At 41.5% G+C, this 21,358-nt stretch overlaps 1 long non-coding RNA gene across 1 annotated transcript; it reads left to right on the top strand.

The window, feature by feature from the left end:
* Positions 1 to 3,112: 3,112 nt before the first annotated feature.
* On the top strand, positions 3,113 to 21,310 carry LOC119007691. Its single transcript, XR_005071195.1, has 3 exons — positions 3,113 to 3,260; positions 6,438 to 6,565; positions 20,966 to 21,310. It is a non-coding gene; the product is annotated as an uncharacterized LOC119007691 (long non-coding RNA).
* The last annotated feature ends 48 nt before the right edge of the window (positions 21,311 to 21,358 follow it).

The raw sequence follows: 21,358 nt of genomic DNA, 5'->3' as shown, positions 1-21,358 counted from the left end.
TTTCAGCCTATTGTTAAGCTGAACTGTGCATAAAAAGTCCACCTTGCTTTGTGTACACAACCAGCTGGATTTAAGGTGCGCTCATTCAATGTGCTTATTGCGGGAATGCACAGCAGCACTTGGGCCAACATGGAGAGGAGAGAGTATGTGCAATGGCAAGTACGTTGGCTGAGCAAATAAAAGTACAGACACCACTTACTGGAGAAAAAAAACTCAGACATGACAATAAATCTGATAATTTGCATGTGGTGTGTGTGTGTGTGTGTGTGTGTGTGTGTGTGTGTGTGTGTGTGTGTGTGTGTGTGTGTGTCTGAGAGACAGAGTGACAGAAAAAGGAAAACACAAGTGGAAATTGAACTATTGCTAACATGTTTTTCTAAGTTTTTGCTGCAACTTAGGACAACTTAGGACTCTGAACACTGATTTGTCAGTCATTAATTTGCCCTCCCACACCTGTTAGATTTTCTGGTAAAACTGACCAGAACCCGCTCGATCCCACTGATTACGGGTTGATCCTGCGCATCACTAACAGGCATTCACAGGCTCCTCACGTTGAACTGTAATAACTTTGGGGATGCCTAGACATTTTATCTTTAACCATAATCAGGTCCAAACTGCAGTTTTCTTTATGACCATTCATGACCGTCCTGATGTCACCCGTCAATTTCTGATGACTTCTGACCTTTGCACAGGTCAAAAACTGCAGGCACTAAAACTAGACTGTAATTAGTCTGTGCTGACCTAAAATGTCATGCATTGAAATGTTCTGAATGTATACATATATATCGTATTAGACCATAAGCTGTACTATACCACTTGGAGTTTTCAGGCATAAAAATAAAAAAGTTCCTCTCTGAAAGATGGTTTCTAATTGATTTGGACCTTGAAACTTTATATGTGTCCTGAAAAGATTGTGTCTTATGCAACAGTTATGGACTAAAAATACATACATTTTGTATTATTATACATCTCACATTGTTAGAATAACCCAACACAAGGACTTGAACAATAAACAGGTTGCCAGTTCAAGAGTCCCACTTTAGTTTGTTTGTACCCACTTCAAACGATGCAGCATCACAAGAAATCCCCCAGGACAAATAGGAACATTTCTGAAGGTCCTTCTTGGCAGGTCCTTGAAAGCTGCTGTGATGGAGAAAAAACATTGGAAATCATTTGCAGACGACAAGCTGCCATATAACTCTCGCCTGTGGCTCCTACAGCATCAAGCATCCTACTTCAAAAAGTGTTTTTGTCTTCATTTGCTTGTGTCTTGACCTGGGCATATGTGTACTATCAAAACATTATTATGTATTACTCATTGCATTCTCATTCACTCCTATTTATCAACCTGACTGAAGCAGCAACATGACCTCCATTGTTGAGTGCTCATGTACTGTGTTGACTGCCAGTTGGATCGGGAGGGGATATATACTTTTCTTATGAATGAACAGAGGGGGCTAATATGAGTGAGAAGCAGATACTCTGATTCCACTGAGACACACATCTAGTGAAAGACATATGTGTGCTGTGGGTCAGATGGAGTGGGTAGAGGCAGAACCGTTGCTCAGCTGTGGAGACCCTAAAATGTCTTGACATAATCAGTTACAGACCTGTTAACCTGTAAAATCCTTTACAGACAGTTTGATAAGCGAGCAGTATTAAACATATCTGGTGTTTAAACCCACTCACCTAATTGGTTCAGATTAGGGAACAATCTTGGTCATCATTAAGTATGTAGAAAGTCAACACAAAGAGATTAGATCAGAACATGCTCCCAGGCTCAAATCACTATAGTATATGAACATCACACTATCTATTGCTTTGGCAGTGAATTTCTGAAATGGATTTAAAAAAAAAAAAAAAAAAACTGTAAATACTCCATCCATTTAGCAAGCCACCCTTAAATGTGTGTTGAGAAAATAAATATTCTAAAACATATTTCAAATCCGATAACCTGGTGTGCCCTTTCCTCCTACTACACACATCAATACTCCTTCATTTTAGCATCATTTCCAACTCAAGTCACTTCTCTCTCCCACAATTTCCTGCAGGCGGACTTGGCAATGCAAGGAGTCCATTTCCTCCTGAAATGCCTTTCTTGGCACAAATATAGAGAGAGAAAGTGGATGGCGTTGAACTGATTATGTAAGTGCACAAGTCTGGACTGCTGTACAGAAACGCACAAACACACACACAGACGCAACCTGAGATGTTTGTGTGTGCTCTCCTGATGAGGAAGAAACTTTAGCTCAGAAAATTAAGACGGAGTGAAATTGTTTTGTGTAGAGACAGGTAAGTTAGTAAGGTCAAAAATCTGAGACCACTCGTCACACTACTTCTATTCTGCATTGGTTTAGATTGTAATAGGATACAATTTAAGTTTCATTAGAAATGATATCAGTGTTACAATTTCAGTATAAATATGAATCTTTGAAAAATGTTGATGAATTTCAGAGGACCATATTTTGTTTTGGTTAATTTGACAGCTTGCACACTAGCTGGCATGGACTCCACAAGTCTCATTTTTCCCTTTTCATGGTTTTATTTGATAGAATAACTGAAGAGCGACGGGATACATGATGGGAGAGTAGGCAGAGGACATGCAGCAAAGAGCCACAAGTCACATTCGAACCCTGCATTTCACCTTTGGTGTTAAAATAGTTCTTAAGGTTTTGAGTTTTGAGGTGTGTTTGGGATCATTATTCCCAGCAAGCTTTTGAAGACTGAGAAATACAAGCATACTATGATATCACAAGAAGCTGTGTGGAACACTGTCACATGAATCATGAGGACTCCATGACAGCTCCAGTGCATGATGTTAGTAAAGCAATGTGCGACATAAAACATACTAAGATATTTTGAAATTCATGGACAGTTTTTTAAAGATTCACCTTTCCTCAAATTGTTAAGCTGTAACCAAGTAGATATAAATTTTCCTGCTACTTTCCGGTTCACAAAATTATGTTTATTTGAAGTTATTTGGTTTATTTAAGTGCCTGTCAAGTTTATTTTATTTTTTATTGGTCAAATCATGCAGTAATGATGTGCTATAGGAGGGAGGAAGCAAGCCCCACCCTCTTCCAGGTAGCAAGTGTGGTTATACACGCAGACACACCGGGTTAGTGAGAGGAGCACATACTTGCAAACAAGAGAGAAAGGAATAATAAATCGCTTTCTTTTTATTTATTTATTTTTTTTCTGCACAAGTTGGTTGTGAAAAGTGACATCAGAGGTGACTGAGACGACTGAAGCCTGTGGATGTGAGTTTCACCGTATAGGGACTGTCTTGTTGAGCCAATTTTAGTGAAGCTGAAGTGAATGTTGCTAATTACGGAAACCTGTGTTGCTCCGTTAAGCTGCGTACTGGTGTGTATGTGTATTTTCTAGCTAATGTGCTACATGTAAAATGTGATGGTTACTGTGTGACTTATTAAAGCTTTGTGTTACTTTGAAGAGCACATATTTAAGTGTTTAACATGAAGTAAATGAATGTGAACCACAGCTGTTTAGTTTAGTTTGTAATTTATTGTTGCTTTTAAGAACATTTAATATCGTTAGCATTCTGTAAATCAAGGTTGGTTAAAAATACAATTTGTTATGTGTGTGAGAAAATGTTTAAAATGCCTTAAGGTAAATCTGTGACCTTCAAGCTGCAGTCTGGAGTTTAGAGAAAAAACTTAGCTCGGACTTGGCCCAGGTCCCTCCTTCTTTCTCTCTGCTGCACTGCAGCCCTGCCTTCAAAGCCCCTCCCCACAGAGGAGCCTGCCGTGCACGAGCAGGCTTGTAAAGGCGGTAACAGAGAAAGCCAGATAACCAAGATGTTGCATTCAAAATAACATCATAAGCCGTGTTTGTTCTATTTCTTATCAATACAACTAAATTACAATGACGACTGCCTTATGCTGAGTCACTGTAGTAACCTGGTTTACAAACAATATTCCTCACACCTCTGTAGACAAAGTTACCAGCTAATCTTTACCTGGTGCAATATTCTTTTTTTTCTCTGAAGCATGAGCGACATTATTTCTCTAAACCAATTCAACCACTTCAGAGTGTACTGAACACAAACTAACGTTATTACTGCCCGGTCACTTGAAAGACACTATTGCTAACCAGTAACCATGAAGACAAAGCTAAACACCGCAATTAGCATAAAAGATAACAAGTTGGATTTACCAACAAGCTATGTAGCTCGACCGCAACATCGTACGGCCATATGCGCTATGGCCAGTATTACTGTAACTGCCGCTACCATAGCCTTGAATGCACAGAACAGAATGAACACAGAATGAAACATATTAAGCAGCGCTCCTTACTTGTCCAGCAGAAAAGCAGCTAACTCTTACAAATCCCACAGCTCCCTCCACCGAAATGCATTCTAGTTTTCTCTCTGGCTTGGCCCTTGTCTTCGCCAGTCTTCGTATTTCTTCTATTTGACATGGGCAATGGTGGGGCATTTTTTGGCTCTGTTATTGTCTGATCCCATTGTTTATAGTTTGGGCATGAACATATTTGACCAGGTAAGAGCAGATGCTTTGCCCATGTGTGGGGGAGGGGCACTGCCAAGTACGTGCTTCCTGAGGTACACACACCAGGGTTATCATAGTTAACTAAATCAAATTCCTAGATAAAAACTAAACTAAAGCTACTTAATTACTTGTTAAACTAATTGAAACTAAGTTGAAATAAAAAAGCAAACTGAAAAAACAAATTAAATTAAAAACTAGTGAAAACTAATGAATAACCCTGACACACTCACACACTCTTAACTGTTTGAGTTGCTCTGTAATACAGGGACTTCAAAGTAATACAGGGACTTCATTTTTCCTTACTTTTTCATACTGCATATAGGTCATGAATTTTGTTCAAAGGGGTCCTTAAAGGATCTTAAAATGTCTTAAATTTGACCTGTTCAAACCTGCAGATTGTCTCATGAGATGAATTCAGGTAGGATTAGGATTTTTAAGTTATGTTATCCTATTTTTGACCACTAGGACACAGAAAAGCTTAAGATTAAGGATTGTTTTGGTTTCTGAGGCCATCACACCACAAGACACTAATTTCCACTCCAAAAGAATCAGTTAATGTCAAAGGAATCACTATAGTCAGTGGATTTTCTTGAGGAGGTGATGTCAATCCATGTTGAGCTTTCACATAGACTTAACCTTTGGTAACACACAAATTGACACTGTTGACCATTTGAAAATGGGAATAGAGACCTGTACAGTTCAAAATGGAAGAAGTTCTACTACTACTAAATCCTCAGGAGAAATAAAACCATTGTCTACCAGAATAAAACACTCCACAAGGGACTAACATCATGGTTGGCAGTCAGTCAGATCAGTTGGAAGAAGTGGAGGGCAGGCGAGCAGGCTGGGTGGTCTGGTGGCAACATGGAGGAAACATAGATGAGCCAGTGGAGCTGAGAGCTGAGTGGACCTGAAGGTTCTGCACACAAGGAAGGAAAAAAAAAGAGCATTAGACAAAGCATAATAGGGGAAAAACCACTTGCGCTCAAGCACAAGAAAAATCGCTATACTAGAAAAACTCTGGAATTACATAAACTCGGGAGATAAGACACAGGTATAGAAACCATAAGAGATGGTACAATCTGGCACTGGAGTAAAGAAGATACCAGGATGATATAGTCAAGGTTGGTGAGCTGATGATCTGCAAGCACCTCTCTCTGCTGCAGCAGACACCGCTGTCAGGCCCACACACACAGACACACAGGGACAGAAGCAGGTGAGGGAGAAGGGAGGGGGGAGACAGATGGGGGAAGAAAAAACAAACAAACAAACAAACAAAAAAAAACACAACCAACAAAAACCCTGACTGTCACAGTAGAACCGTAATGGGGGGCTTTTATTTTATCCAGCTGATTCTGCATTAGCTGCAGTGTGCACCAACAACCACCAGGTGGCACAAGTCAGCAGTTCAAGACTACAGTGAACACTTTCTCCTCCCACTAGAACCAGACATGCTGTTTTATTTCCTCAGTGACCCACTCTGTATCAAAGCATGTGTCAAAACGCCTAAATTATGGGATTACTATGTGTCAGAATCAAAATCCTGGTCCAATAGTTACTCAGTTCTATCTAAAGTCAGTTTTACTTTATTGCACATAATGTGCGATCATGTATAAGCTCCATGCCATGCTGCCGCAAACTAGATCTTGGTGTTGTAAATAGTAGAGGCCATTGTTGTGGTCACTTTCTGAGATGTGAGGGGCTGCCATACCGTGTAATGTTTGATTGGTTGCCTGGTTATGCTGCCGCTTAAGTCTGACGTGAGCGGAAGGAGCAGGCCAGCGTAGGAAAAAGCCAACAGGGAGTTTTGTGAACGGATAAGGCAGATGCACTCCTCCAGAGTGAATTATGATTTATTTTTTGTCTTGTCTAAACATGAACTGACTAAACCGCGACTGGGAATCGAAGGATAGAGGTTGACACAACCAGGATGCTGGAGCAGGTGGCCGGCCCGACGCCTCTGAAGCGGGAGGCATTCATCCCTGGAAGGCCTTTCGGACCAAGCTACAGGTGGTGAATGTTGGCGGAAGCAGCCGGTAAGTCGAATATTGTGGAGTATGGCAGCCGACTCCCACCGAACTCCTGTTTTTCAGTTACAGAATTTTGCGCACCTGTGTCATCCCTGTAGCCTAGACTCGCTAGAGCACTACCATTAAATCTTTAGTTTCCAGGGTGGCATGTGGTTGCGACACCATGAACAGAAAGCAACATCTAAGATAATCCTCACTAATAACTGATAAGCAATTATAATGTACCCAAATAAAGCTCAACAGTGCGACCGCCAGAGCTGCCGGCTGCTGTCCAGCCCAGCGTACACACATGGATCTCTGTGAGACCTGTCATTTCCAGAGAGAACAGTTATTGTAAAATGCTCACTGGCTATTTTCATCTCATGTCAGACAATGAACAAGGCTCAATCATCAGAAAAAGATTACATGACAACATGCTATAGCAATGGCATTTAGAGTTTAATTTGAGGGTATCGCTTGCAATTGTGTACATGAGATTTGTATGTGTTTCAAATTATTTTCATGTATTTTACTTTTCTTCTTACTGTCCTTTACTGCTTTTATTTATTCACTATCATTTATTCCATTTATTGCTTTTAATCTTTTTTTCTGTTACCTTCTAATAGTCCTTCATTGCTCTTATTCTATTATTTATTTTGTTTTTTGCATTTACCTTCCTAAAATGATCTATTTTAATTTAATTTTTATTTGGTCTCTTCTCCCTCATTTCATTTTCTGTGATTTTGCGTGTTTCATCACATTCATTCCTTTTTACTAGTAATAACTCATTTTGACCTCTTTTTGTTTGACTTCGACCTAGATTTTTCCTAATTCACCTGTTCACTTTAAGGGAGTCTAGGGATATTGCGGTTACTAACACAGAGTGTTCACAAATACCTGCTGCTTATCCTACAGTGCAACACCTGATTAGCATTACAGTGGACCCTCTTGTTCACTCAATGGGCCATCGTCCAACAGGTCTTCAAGCCCCCATAAGGTACATTGTCAGGTGATAGCAAGAGCCTTTGTACAGTAACACTACAAATGTGCTCTGTGCAACTGTGTCATCAGCTTAGTAAAACAAATATTGATGGTTAACATGGATACTGATGTTCTTAAAATTGTGTTTACAATTCATACTCAAAATACCAAGTTTCGCATCTCTGGGTCATCCAGCTCACCATAAGTTAATAAAACGCAAACAATTAGGGTTACTGACAAATAGACCACACCCACTTTCACCTATCAACATGGCACTCAAGGTGTTAGTTAATACTTGCGTCTAGAGCATGCATATCAAATTTGGTGAAATTCTGTCCAATGGTCTTTGAGATATGCATGTGTAGCATTTATAGCGCCCCCTAGGTTGGGCTCAACTTGCTTTAATAGGCAGATTCCCAGTACAGTTGTGAACCCACCCACCAAGTTTTGTGATGGTAGGGCAAAGGGTGTGGGAATTATGGCCAATCATTTCTAAGCCCCGCCCATTGCAAAAATACATTGGTCTGTGGCGGCCATGTGTTCTGACCAATCTGCCTCATTTATTGCAGATATACATCTTTTCACCCCCCTGAAGCCATATACCAATTGGTGTTGATAGAGTCAATTTTTCCAAAGTTCTATTCATTTTATTGTTTTTCACATTATGCAAATTATCTAGGTAGGCAGAGCTTTATGGTCCAATTGGCTTTTTTGTAGAGCGCATAACAATCGAACAGGACAGTACAGAGAATCTCCAAAGGAATCAGCAGTGATGGAGCTCAAGAATCAAGAGATATCAATAATCAAGGAAGTTAAATTCTGTCATGTGTGTAAATGCTAGAATTTTCTGTTTAAAGGGGGTGACACACTTAATGTTTCTGCTTCTGGAGTCCATTGTAGGTTATTAATATGTTTATCATCAAAGATGAATTATTAAAGACTAAACCTAAGAATTGTTTGAGCTTGTGAAATGCAGAAAGCAGGGAAGAGGGTTTTTCCCGTTGATGTATCTCCCAGGACAGGGACACAGTCAGATACTCTTTTTTATTTTTTCACATTACGTGTGTGTAGCAGACAGGAGCAGTAGGGCCAGACCAAGAGAGCTACTCTGACTACATACCTGATTATCGTTACAGTGGATCTTTTTGGTCACTGAATGGGCCATTGTCCAACAAATCTCCCAGCCCCCACAAGGTTCAATGCCATACCAAGAGCAAGAGCCTTGCATACTGTGCTGAATTCAAAGGATCTCGTATCTGTATTTAGAATGTAGCCTGAATCCGCACTCTACAGAATTCACATTATGTGATGTTTACCATTGCTATGGCAACAACTAGCAACTGCTATAAGCACATATTAGCTAATTTAGCCCCATCATCTGAAGAACAATAACCCATAACTATATTTATAAACAGCTACCAACAGCCATAGTCCTTACAACCTTAACTAATGTGTTATGATGGGTTAGATTGTCAGAATTTAAAAAATAACAGCTTAAAATCCCTGAGGAGCTACAGTGGCATTAGTGACAGCTGTTTACACAAGTATGCAGCTACCTATAGTTGCCTTGTATGTTGTCAGTATATGCAATGCCTACTGAAAAATATGTAGTTACACATCTTACGTACAGCTGTTAAAATTAAATATTAGCCAAAGTAGTCATATTAACAAAGCGTTGTACTACATACATCTGCTTCCTGTGGAGTTAACAAGCCAAAATATGGACATTGCTGAGCATACCGTAGCCAAATTGGGTATAAAGTATAATCCAATCATCAGGATTTTACTGCCATCTTCAGAATTAGCCCCCTCTTTGACCACCCCGGCATCCACGTGGTAACGTGGCAAGCATGTCACATGGACATGTATTTTTATGGTGCTGTTCAAGTCTAGTAGACCCCTCAAAGCCACTTTACGACACTTGTCAGATTAACCCATTCACACAAACATTCATACACTAATGGCAGAGGTTGCCATGCAAGGTGCCTACTGCTCATCAGGAGCAATTTGGGGTTCAGTATCTTGTTCAAGGACACTTCGACAAGCAGCTAAGATGAGCCGGGTTTTGAACCAGCAACCAATTACTAGACCACCTGTGCTACCCCCTGAGCTACAGCTGTCCTAATGAAAGGAGAGACATCTGTAGATTACACAGGCACATCTAGGAACACATGTGGCTACGGGGCTAGAAGACAGTGTTTTGAGTGTGAGATGAGGCTGCTCTATGTGGCCATGACCTCCAACAGTGAATTGGCACCTCAACACCTGTCAACATTTCACTTAACTGTAGTCGGCATTTCCGATGATAACAGGCTGCCAATCTGTGTTTTTAGTGCAATTGGTACAATGTAACACACTCATTCATTAATGATTTAGGTTAATAACATTATAGAGTGAATACTACTACCACTTTTATTAATGCTCAGCCCTATTAACACCTCTAGATCCGGTGTTTCAGTGCTGCAGAAAATAAGTATTGAAACTGTCTCAAATCTTCAGAATCAATTTATAAGGAAAAGTTATATTTTTGGCAACAAATGGTACAGGCCTTCTTCTCTGGTTTGGCTAGCCTGTTAGCTGGCACATGTTGAAGGGAACATTCAAAAGTATTTTTCACCTCTGGAACCAGCAGGCACCTCCAAACAACTCCTCTATGATGGATCAGCCTTTTGTCCCAGATCACGGCAGGCTATAAGTTAACAGAAACACCACACTGACTAAATGATAAAAGCAATAATCTTACTTCATCATCTTACCATGCATCTTATAGTCAGAGAGAAAAAACACAGAGTCAAAAGAGTCTGTCAAGCACTAATAACACCTAGTAAAGCTTAAATATTAATACTACTATTATAGTTGCTTTTACTGGTACTACTACTAGTACTGATAATCTTAGTATCTCTGCCTCCTTTTCAGAAGGCTAAATTTGAATTCAATGACTGGGCATGACTTCTCTACAGCGTGCCCACTGTAAATTTTAGCACCCATTTGATTCAGACACAGCCCTCTTCTGCTGTGCAGCTAAGTAAACACTGCCATCATCTAAAGCCCCTGTCAATGCAAACAGTAATAACAGAGTTAATTAGTGGTCAACAAGATGTCACATTTTGGTTCATAATACAGTTTATATTACATTTAGATATAGTTTACCTAGATTATAGTGTACAGTAATGTATCAGTTTAGATTATATACCTTTTTATTAGTTTAGATTTAACACCAGTTTAGCCCATGCACAGGAGGTCTAAAAGATCTTTAAATGATTAGGTATTAAAGCTGAAATTAAAGCGTAGCCCATATTCTTGAATCAAGTCTCTGTTAATGTGCTCAAACAAACACACATACTCATACACACATATCATATAGAGGGTGCATAAGAGCTTACACTGACTTAAGGAAGATCTTCAACGTGGCACTGCCCCCTTGTGGCTGACGTATGTTTTTTTCTGCAGTTACATGGAAGCTCATGGAATTGGTCATCATACATATTTTTCCACAACCACAACTGCTTATATTTAAGTCTTTGACGTAATTGTGATCTACTGAAATCTTACACAGGTATTTTAGTACGATCTTCATGTCATGACTCATGTCACTCAAGTGACTGATTTGATTTGAATTCATGTGACTTATCATCACTAACTTACCAGCACTTCAAATGTTTACTATTACACTTTCAGAATACTGCACAGATGTTTAATTCCAACAGCAGAGTGAATGCATATTATTTATTTTTAATATTTTATACATTTATTTATTCCCTGCACTAGTGTACATATGGCCACCACAGCTCCTTTTTTTTTATTCTCAACATATTTTTATTCCTTGCTTTTTTTTGATACTTATTTTTTTTTGCTAGTTTTCTTTTTTTTCTCTCTCTGTAACTCTTGCCACTTTTATTTGTTGTGTCAATGACTGCTCTCTCAATTTTTTTGTTCTTGTGTCAGATGACAACAAATCAATTCTGAATCTAATTTGTTATGCTACATAAATATGTGAAGGGTTGAGGCCTATTGCCAGATTATATTATTTTCCCCTCCTGCCTGTTTAAGGGATAACCCTGACCCTAACCCGAGAAAACTGGCCAATTTTTTTTGGACCTCCCTGACAGAGGGTTCCGCCAGACATTCCCAGCAGACCCTTACAATACGTGTGGGTCTGCCGAGTCTGTCCAGCTTCCTCCTCTGCCAGCGGATCCAACTCACCACCAGGTGGTGATCAGTTGACAGCTCAGCCCCTCTCTTCACCCGAGTGTCCAAGACATACGGCCGGAGGTCAGATGACACGACCACAAAGTTGATCGTTGACCTCCGGCCTAGGGCGTCCTGGTGCCACATGCACATATGGACACCCTAATGCTTGAACATGGTGTTTGTTATGGATAAACTGTGACTAGCACAGAAGTCTAGTAACAAAACACCCCTCGGGTTCAGATCGGGGAGGCTGTTCCTTCAAATTACACCCTTCCAGGTAACACTGTCGCTGCCCACATGAGCGTTTAAGTCCCCTAGTAGAATGACGGAGTCCCCGGTCGGAGCACTCTCCAGTTCCCCTCCCAGGGCCTACAAGAGGGCCGGGTAGTCTGCACTGCTGTTCGGCCCGTAAGCCGTAACATCAGTGAGAGACCTATCCCTGGCCCGAAGGCGCAAGGAAACCCTCTCATTCACCGGGGAAAACTCCGACAATGGCGGCTGAGCTGGGGAGCTATAAGCAAGCCTGCACCAGCTCTCACCTCTCACCACGGGCAACTCCAGTGTGGAAGAGAGTCCAGCCTCTCTCAAGGAGTTGGGTTCCAGAGCCCAGACTGTGTGTAGAGGTGAGCCCGACTATATCTAGCTGGTACCGCTCAACCTCCCTCACTAGCTCAGGCTCTTCCCCCCCCAGCGAGGTGACATTCCATGTCCCCATGGCCAGAGTCACCGTCTGGGGATCGGGTCATCGGGCCCCCGCCCAGACTGCCACCCAAATCACATGGCACTGGCCCCTTCTGAACCCTCCTGCGGGTGGTGAACCTACTGGAGGGCGGGCCCACGTCACTCTTTCGGGCTGAGCCCGGCCGGGTCCCGCAGGCTAAGACCCAGCCACCAGGTACTCGCCTGCACGCCCCAACCCCAGGCCTGGCTCCAGGGTGGGGCCCCAGTAACACCATGATCTTGTTTTTATGCTTGTCATCAGGGGCATTGAAACTGTTAAATAACAGTAGAGCTAAAAGTGTTTGAACAAGAAATGATACTAGTTTATGAACATAAAATTTACATTATGGCAGTACCTTAGATTCACTTAACATTTACTGACCACTAACATCATGGCCAGAAGATGAGTGCACAGTCTTACTCAACAGAAACACAAAAAAGTGCAGGTAAGTATTCACTGTACCACAAAAACAGTGCAAAAGATATGAAAACAGCGCATACTGAAGGTGCACTATCAGTGACAAAAATCTGAATATTTATTTTACAGTCTTATGAACCAGTTTCAATAGATTTGATTTATGTAACTGCTCAAAGGCTTATTGGTTAGATTTTACTCTCGATGAAAAATCTTGCAGCAGTCAATGTGGAGTGGTATATCACATCAATACACAGTGTGGTTGTAGCATTGTCTGCATCTTTGGTAATGTTTTCCTGTGTTTACAGGCCAGTGATGTATCCCATCACCTCTTGTGGAATCCTGAGGTTTCACAATTGCAGATCTTCTGCCTTGCCCGAGAGGTTGTTTTCCAAATCTCTTGAGGACATCCAGGGACAAAACCTGCTGAAAGGTCAGGAGGTCATAATCACTGCCAGCAACATCTCTGAAGATCAGCTAACTATCCACTACTAGACTGTGAAGGGACCTGGCCAGGATTGGCCACCACCACTTCTTTGACCTTGTTGCAGATCTATATCTTGACACATGAAGGTCATGCAGATCCACACTACCCATGTTTTGGTTATATGTAAGGAAACACAGAAGTTGTGGCATTTTGACAACAACTTTTTTTTCTCTTCGCTCCACCTAGATGCTTGACACTGTGAATATCTTTCTACAGCATTGGTTGCCGTGGTTACAACACTGTTATCCTTCCATCGCACCAGTAACTTCTCCCCCTCTATAAGGACCTCCGTGCTTCCACGAGGCATTTTTTCAAAATCCTTCACACCTGTGAAAGGGATGTCATGCAGACGGCACTGTCTTAGTGTGCCAATAGACCCATAACCTTGTTTGGTCATTTCATCAATAAGGCTAAGCGAGGTAAAATGGTTATCATGCTCAAATGTGCATCCTGAAGGGACTTTGCATGTTCTACACTTGGGCCCTGTACTAAGCCAGTTTCAGGCAGATGTGTGTAGACTCCACTGTAGGGCGCCATGTTAAACATGTACCCCGTGGGTAAAGCAAGGCTCCATAACATGTATCCAAACCAGATTGGTTTACCCTTGATGAACTGCTTGCAGCCATGCCTGCCATAATAGGGGATTGTGCTTTCATCAATTGACAGCTGTTTTGTGTATGGCATCATCTTGTAGGTGTCATTCAGTGCACTGAAGAGGGGCCGCACTTTGTAGAAAGGGTCGTCTGTGGCTTTCAGTTATCCACCAGATGAACTGAGGCCATTATCTTGTCAAAGCCGTTTCTTCTTATTGCATTTGAGTTGGCTTATCAGGGTCATATGACAAATACATGTGCCTCTGTGGCACTGAACTGTAGCCAGATGCAAGCACAACCCTATAAAAACTCAGCAACTCATCCATGCTCAGATCAAGTGCCTTCCCTTTGGTTTGCATTGAGTAGAGGTTGGATATCTCAACAGTGAGCTTCCCCAGAATAGGAGGATACATTAAAAGGAATAAATCAACAGGGTCAGGTTTAGTTTGTTTTGTGCAATCCGCTGCAGTTGGACCTTAGGTCACAAAATCTGGTATACTGGTTGTGGCTGGGCGTCATGATCTTTTAAAAATCCTGTCCCTTTTTTGCTTAGTTTAAAGCATTTTTTTCTGTTTTTTCTTCAGGACATGTCTTTTTCTGGTTTGTGTTCTGGGTTTCTGGGAGATTTACCAACTAGCGGAAATGGGTTCTCTTCAACACCAAATGCTGCCAGAGTGAGAGATGAGGGAGTAGGGGAATTGGGGGGCAGGGGCCGTCTCGGGGTAGTTCTGGACTTATCAGGTTAAAATCTTCTCATCCTCCAGATAGGTTACCTCTGCTTCACCATTCAGCAGTCTAGTGGGCAAATGGCCTGTTTCACCTTGATACTCTCTATCTGAGCAGTCACAGTCACTTTCAATTGCATCTTTTTCAACTGTAGGAATGACTGTTATGTAGTACACATCACATTGGGGTTCTTTTAAGTCTAGAAGATCCAAAACCTCTGTTAGTTTTAAGCTGTGGAGAGAAAAACATAAGAAAAAATAGAATAAACAGCTAAAACGTTGGACACCTAGCATAACGCTATGACTATGTGTTGTGCTAGCAGCAACAAATGTTGTCATGGTTACATTTATACACTTTTTATGATCAAAAGATTTATGCAGGCATATAATTCTCATTATATATCAGTAGTAAATAATATATGTACAAAATATTTCACTAAAGGTATTTTACTTACTTCCTCTTGTACAAGTTTTCGGTAGACATTTCCTGCCAGCAGTACAAGCAGGAAGTAAAGAGGCCTGGTCATGTGACCATTCACACTAGTTACATGACACTGATACAAATTAGAGGAGACAACATATTCGTTCATTTAAAACCTTGCATTAGCTGCCAAAACCAAAACAGCACTTTTAGAGCTTTCAGAAGTAAAAAAAAAAAGAGTAGCACCAATTATTACACCGCGGAAAGCGGTGGGGATAGAGCCAGACCCTTTATTACATTCACAAGCCCTTTTTAGAAAGAAAAGGAGGCACATTTGCTCCAAGGTAAGGGCAGCAATGTGCCAGCCTGTCTTTCTAAAACAGAGGCGTAGTACTCCTCCTTTTCCAAAAGCCGCCTCTAGGGTAGGCATAAACATGTGACTTGACGTGAAGCCCGAAGTTGGGCTGTGAACAGTGACAATGAATTTGTTTTCAAATAAGAGCTATACATTGCACCCTATTGGAGTTTAGAACTGGGTTCCTAGCGGGTGGCTTTTAATTTGAAAGTAGTGACTTGCTGACACAACAACAAGCTAACAAACCAAACAGCTACAGTGACCGAGGAGATGCTGCATCTCCGGGATCTCAGCGGCTGTCCAGTTTGTGTTTTTCGAAGTGGGGTCATATAAAGTACATATCTACAGTCGATCTGTTCCCTACTGTAATCACCGATCAGTGCAGCCTCAGTTTGGAGAAGCAGAGAGCCGCTCCAGCCCAGACGCTCAAAAAAAAGCGAAATTTAACGACCTAAAACAAGGTTCACCTAAAAAACCTACTGGGCTACTGGGCAACAGGTGATCCGTGGGCGGCAAAATACAGTGCGAGGCCCAGTTGCTGGACGAGAGGTTTACTTTCAATAAAAACAAAACTTAACAGACCGTCGAAACCCTGTATCCCTACACATTAGTGCAACAGGCTCTCTACTTCTCCAAACTGAGGCTGCGCTGATCGGCGATTACGGTAGGGAACAGATCGACCATAGATATGTACTTTATATGACCCCACTTCAAAAAACACGAAATATCCCTTCAATGTCCACGGATGAAATAATGGACTGACTGCTGTGATCAGCTGTTCCTTGGTTTTAAAACTCCCCAGCTGTGGGTCGCACAACAGTGCAGGTTACTGACACCTCTGCCCATCTCACGCAGAGGCCGGCACATTGGCGCCTTGTTTTTAGATAGCAGGCGAGGTGGAAATAAGTGTACCCTCCGAGGCAGAAAATTGGTGGACCAAAACAGACCCCCAATTTGCAATTTTTGCAAATTGGCAGCTTGGTGCCCTGTCTAAAAATGGCTACAGTCTATTCCCATAAGTGGTAACTGGCTCTCCCTCAATGGCCCTTTCCCCCCTATTGTGGTTAGAAAAGCTATAACACCCAGTCTGGCTTCCTCTCTTCCACAGGTCCACTCTCACCTTTCCCCTTCAGGTTTCGGCTCCCATCCTAAGCCTCTACCATCTTTCTCCTCCTACATGGACTTTGTGAAGCCACACTCAAAAGGGCTACCTACAGGGGAGAGAGGTAGAAAATAGGGGACAAATCAGCAATAGACAGTTACAATAGACCAAAAACCATAAACAGATCTGTACAAATATACAACCCAATCTTGTTTAATGTTGCCGTTGACGGTCCCTCCATCTCTGCAGTCTCTGATTTCCCAGTTACCTCTGCAGGGTGTGTAGCAATACCACAGCCTGGCTTGGAACCCGAACTGGTCACTGATGCAACAAGAGGTGGTCAGGGACCAAATGATGGGACATAGGTATATACAGAACACAAATGAACACCGCCTCCTCTGATCCCGCCACTAGAAACATCTCTTTTGATTCCAGGCCTCTGACCTCGCAGCAAACTAGGGTAACCTTTCACCCCACCTACCACCTGGCCAGACCTTGTAAAGAACTAAATAACTGGTGCATTAGCTTAACAAAGCCTACTAGGTTTTTAGGGGACTCAAATTTTCAGGTCTACAGACCTGTGCGACATGGACGGGGGACCAGCGCAAAAGACAGGGGAGGTTGGTGATTAATAATTTGAGGACTGTGGTGCCTTTAGGCCTCAACATTAAAGACAGACCATTGGTAAGGCTATAGTCATGGAGTTTGCAATAAGTTGTTGATATGACAAATGTGAATGCTTTTGTGTTGCCTCATTACTGTGCATTGTTTTCACCACATATTCACCTGCACTTAATACTAGGGCTTGAGTCAAGAGGTCTTACCCAGCTTCATCCAGCAGGGGTCCTCCTTACACCACAAAAGAGTGTTGTCTCCCATCCTGCTTTTTAAAGGCTTCACAGGCCAGCCTGCAGGCCTCACAATACATGGATACAATGTGGTAATACAATGTTTGTGTGGGTATTTAATCCTCTTTCTTTACCCACATATTTAACTACTCTATAGGCCTTACTACACAGCTACACTTATGCACAACCTAACCTCTATTTTTCTATGGGTATGCACAGGAGTAGGACGCAAGCACAAAATTTCACAAACAGCTAACAAAGACAGCAATTAATACAGTACAAGAACAAACACAGGTTTGCACAGTGACAGTATGTTTACATCTTGTTTGCTCCTAAATATTTTGAAGTCGCACAGATTACATTTTAAGCACATATGTGACAAATGGTTGTAATTTCAAGCCCTGAAAAATATTACTTAATTACTTGAATTAAAGTATTATTAAGATACTCTTGAAAATATATGGGTCAGGCTAATTTGGCTTTTATATATACAGCTTGGCATTCTCCACTTTCTAATCATTACTCTCCTCAATAAAAGCTCAGGTTAAATAAGTCTTATATGGTGCACCTTGACTGAAATGTTTCATATTTCATATTCACATTGAGTTCCATAAAATTCCAAGACTGTCTGCATCACAAATGACTCTATCCTGTGAAATCCTTTAGACTCACCTTTCCAGTAGAGGTCTCTCCCCTCTTACTCCCTGTGCTCCTCTGCCCTGACTCCTACAGGTCAATAGGGGTGGTGGAGTTATTATTATTATTATTATTATTATTATTATTATTATTATTATTATTATTATTATTATTATTATTATTATTATTATTATTCACTGATGATAATCATAGGTGAATGAGCTCTGCTCCTGTTTCACAGTATGCATACATCTAAAGAGAGACACACTGCTGATGCTCCGGAAGGAAGTCACTCCAGGGATATTATATGGTAAAAAGAGTGCACACTTAACTCTATAACCCGGGCCTTCAGAATGCATTTCAGACTAACTAGCTAGCTAAGCAGCAGCGTTCTTTTAGAGCTGGAATGTCACTTTTGACCACGAAACAACAAAAATGAGACATGCACAGAGACTGTCTATAGTGTGCAAGCTAGGTTTTAATTTGTCCAACAGGGAGCACTCGGTTCATTAATTCCATGGGACTTTCTGCTGTTAGCTGGGGGCTGGAGCTGACTAACTATTACTACCAGCAGTGATGAATAATTACTTGAAAAACTTTCTTATATTGATTCTTCTTCATTCATTTTCTTCTCCTCATGCTGCTCTAGTCCCTCTGTGTGCTTCAAGGTACACACAGGCTGCAGGAGTGCAAGCAAAGTCACAGGGAAAACATGGACTTGACTTTCAGTGATGTGGGCGTTTTCTATGTGAACAAGTGGAATGGACTGGATAACGACGCACTGAAGGGGCTCTCTACCATACACTATGAAGTGAAGTGAAACTGACAGATTTATGATCATATTTAAGTGAATAATGACAGGTTATATGATTATTTATTTAAACTCATATTTTGGCCACATTATATTTTAAGAACCAATCTTTCATATCCAGAAACCTGTTAAAGTTTAGTCACCACATGGTAACAGTCTCCTTCACTGTTGAGTTGCTCTTACCCCCTGCTGCTTTGAGTATAGCCAGATTCTTTTAACCTGACTGAGTCACCAGTTACCTTCCTTGTGCTTGTCATGAACCAGCACTTGGTTCAGACAAAATATGGGAGACCACACCGAGATTTCAATTCGGAAAAGAATTCATTTTACCAACGAAACAACTATGAAAATAAAGTAAAGTATGTAGGTCAGTCAGAGAGAGAGAGAGAGAGAGAGAGAGAGAGATGACTTGATAGCCAGGTTATATAGGGAGGAGGAGCCCTGATGTGGATCAGTTTCATGTGAAGCATCTCCTCCCAACACACCTCCTCAATCACCTGCACAGAAATGGGTTAACACACAAGCTGGGCAAGGTGACTTCTCCTTCTCCTCCTGCTTTGCCGTCCCTCTGCTCTTCGTCTCCTTCTCTTCCTCCCCTCCCCTCCCTCCTTCTCCTCGTTCTCTGAGAAGGTGTCCCCAGACTCCTGGAGGGTGCACTCGTATGTGGCTGGGGAGTCATCATCCACTTCATGGGCCACCACCTCTTGGGGTTTTTAGGACAATATCTGTCTGACCTGATGATGAATTTATTTAAATTTATGGAGGTTGAGGGAAAGGTTTGACTGAAAATTGAAGTCTGAGAATCATGACATGTCCATTTGGTGGAACCAGCCCCTGTATTAAGCCAGCCTGGCCCACTTCAAATACCTTTGTACTGGACCCAGGGTAATTGAAATGGACAGTTGGACAAAATGTTCCAGAACTTTCCAAAGTTGTCAAAAAGAGTTCACACTCTTCCTCATTAAGCATTTTAAACACATTCCTTGGTCCTCTGTTTTTTCAAGTCACCAACATCTATGCCACGCTGACATTTTAGGCCCAACAAGTTGAAGGGTGCAAGGTGATAGATGAGTGACTATTTCAGGCCTCCGGGCGCTTGGGAAGAACTCCAAAGGCTTGCCAAGAGTAAGGTATTTAATAAGTGTCAAAAGGGAAAAACTTAACATGGGAAAACAAGCTTTAGAAAGGGTCTTTTCTTGTATGAATGTTTTTGTCGGCTCAACGCCACCTCAATGGATGCAGGGTAATGGACCAGTGACCCTATTTTCAGGCATCTGGGTGCTCAGGAATGGCCTGAAATTACCCCATAATGGCCCATGGAACGCAATCCAATTTGTATTTCTAGTTGCTGCCCACTCCTCACCCTTCAAAAGGGCCTGAGAGGTGTCAGTGCAGAGACTTTCTGGAGAAATCTAGGGCAATCTTTCCCTTTCCAGGGGCATCCTAGCCACGCACAGCTAAAGTACTTGTTGTCTCAGAAAGGGCCAATATTCCATGTAGCGACAAAAATGTGGCCTTATTTGGTCATACTTAGGGATCAGGGTGTGACCAGTGTGAGGGCATTTGAGGTAGATGACATGTCCACTCCAAATAGCCTGACACAGATTTTAAGATGGGCCTTTTCACATATGAGCACCTTTTTGTGTATGTGCTGGCTCGGCGGCCCCTCAGGGGCACGAGGTGAAGGACAACTGACTCAATTTTCAGGTCTCTGGGTGCTCGGGAAGGTCCCAAGATGGTCCCCAAAGTGATCCAAGTTTGGCAAAGGTGACTGAAGTGGACACGTGAAAGCCTGCAACTTCCCTTCAGTTAGTTAGAACTGAGCCTCTTGGATGAGAGCTGAAACGACCTCAAAAAACTGAAACAAGTCCAGTTGCTTAGGATATACAGAAATAGCATATAGCACACACAATTTAAATTGATTTAAAATAGCTGGAATGGTTTCCAGTGTATGCGTTTGTATAATATCTATTGTGTGGTATATTACTTTTGATACACAACAAGGTCTTTGTAAATGTGATGAGATGTGCTTGAGATAAAGGGCAGTAAGGATAGAATATGGTTGACTTTGAATTAAGATGAAATTACACCCATATTGTAAAATAATATGCTGATGAATATCCCATTTTTTTGCTTTGTTAGGTTTCACTTGACTCTTCAGTGAAATGCATCCTGGAAGTGTCATTGCTGCCACTGCAGTGCTGTACAACATCACTGTCCAAAAAAAAGACTCTTTTCCGAGGCATGGAGAAGTGGCACTAGAGGCAGATGAGGCTTCTTTCACTAAAGATGTAGGTGGACAACGTGCCCACAATATCATCAACAATTTGTAGGGCCAAGAAATGGTGTTATACTTTGAACACTATAATCTGTCATATATAATGAACACTGCTGTTTTAAATGGTTTAATTTAACTTTCATGTTCTTTACATTTTATGAACAGCTAGTTAACATTTAATACTACTGTAATTTTTAATTAATGAAAAAATCAATAAAATAAATGAAATGTTGGTGCCTTGTACTGGTAAGTAATTT

This window comes from Acanthopagrus latus, chromosome 18, assembly GCF_904848185.1.
Source record: "Acanthopagrus latus isolate v.2019 chromosome 18, fAcaLat1.1, whole genome shotgun sequence".
Taxonomy (NCBI): Eukaryota; Metazoa; Chordata; class Actinopteri; order Spariformes; family Sparidae; genus Acanthopagrus; species Acanthopagrus latus.
Note: the sequence above shows the minus strand (reverse complement) of the source record. Positions and strands in the feature narration are given on the sequence as shown.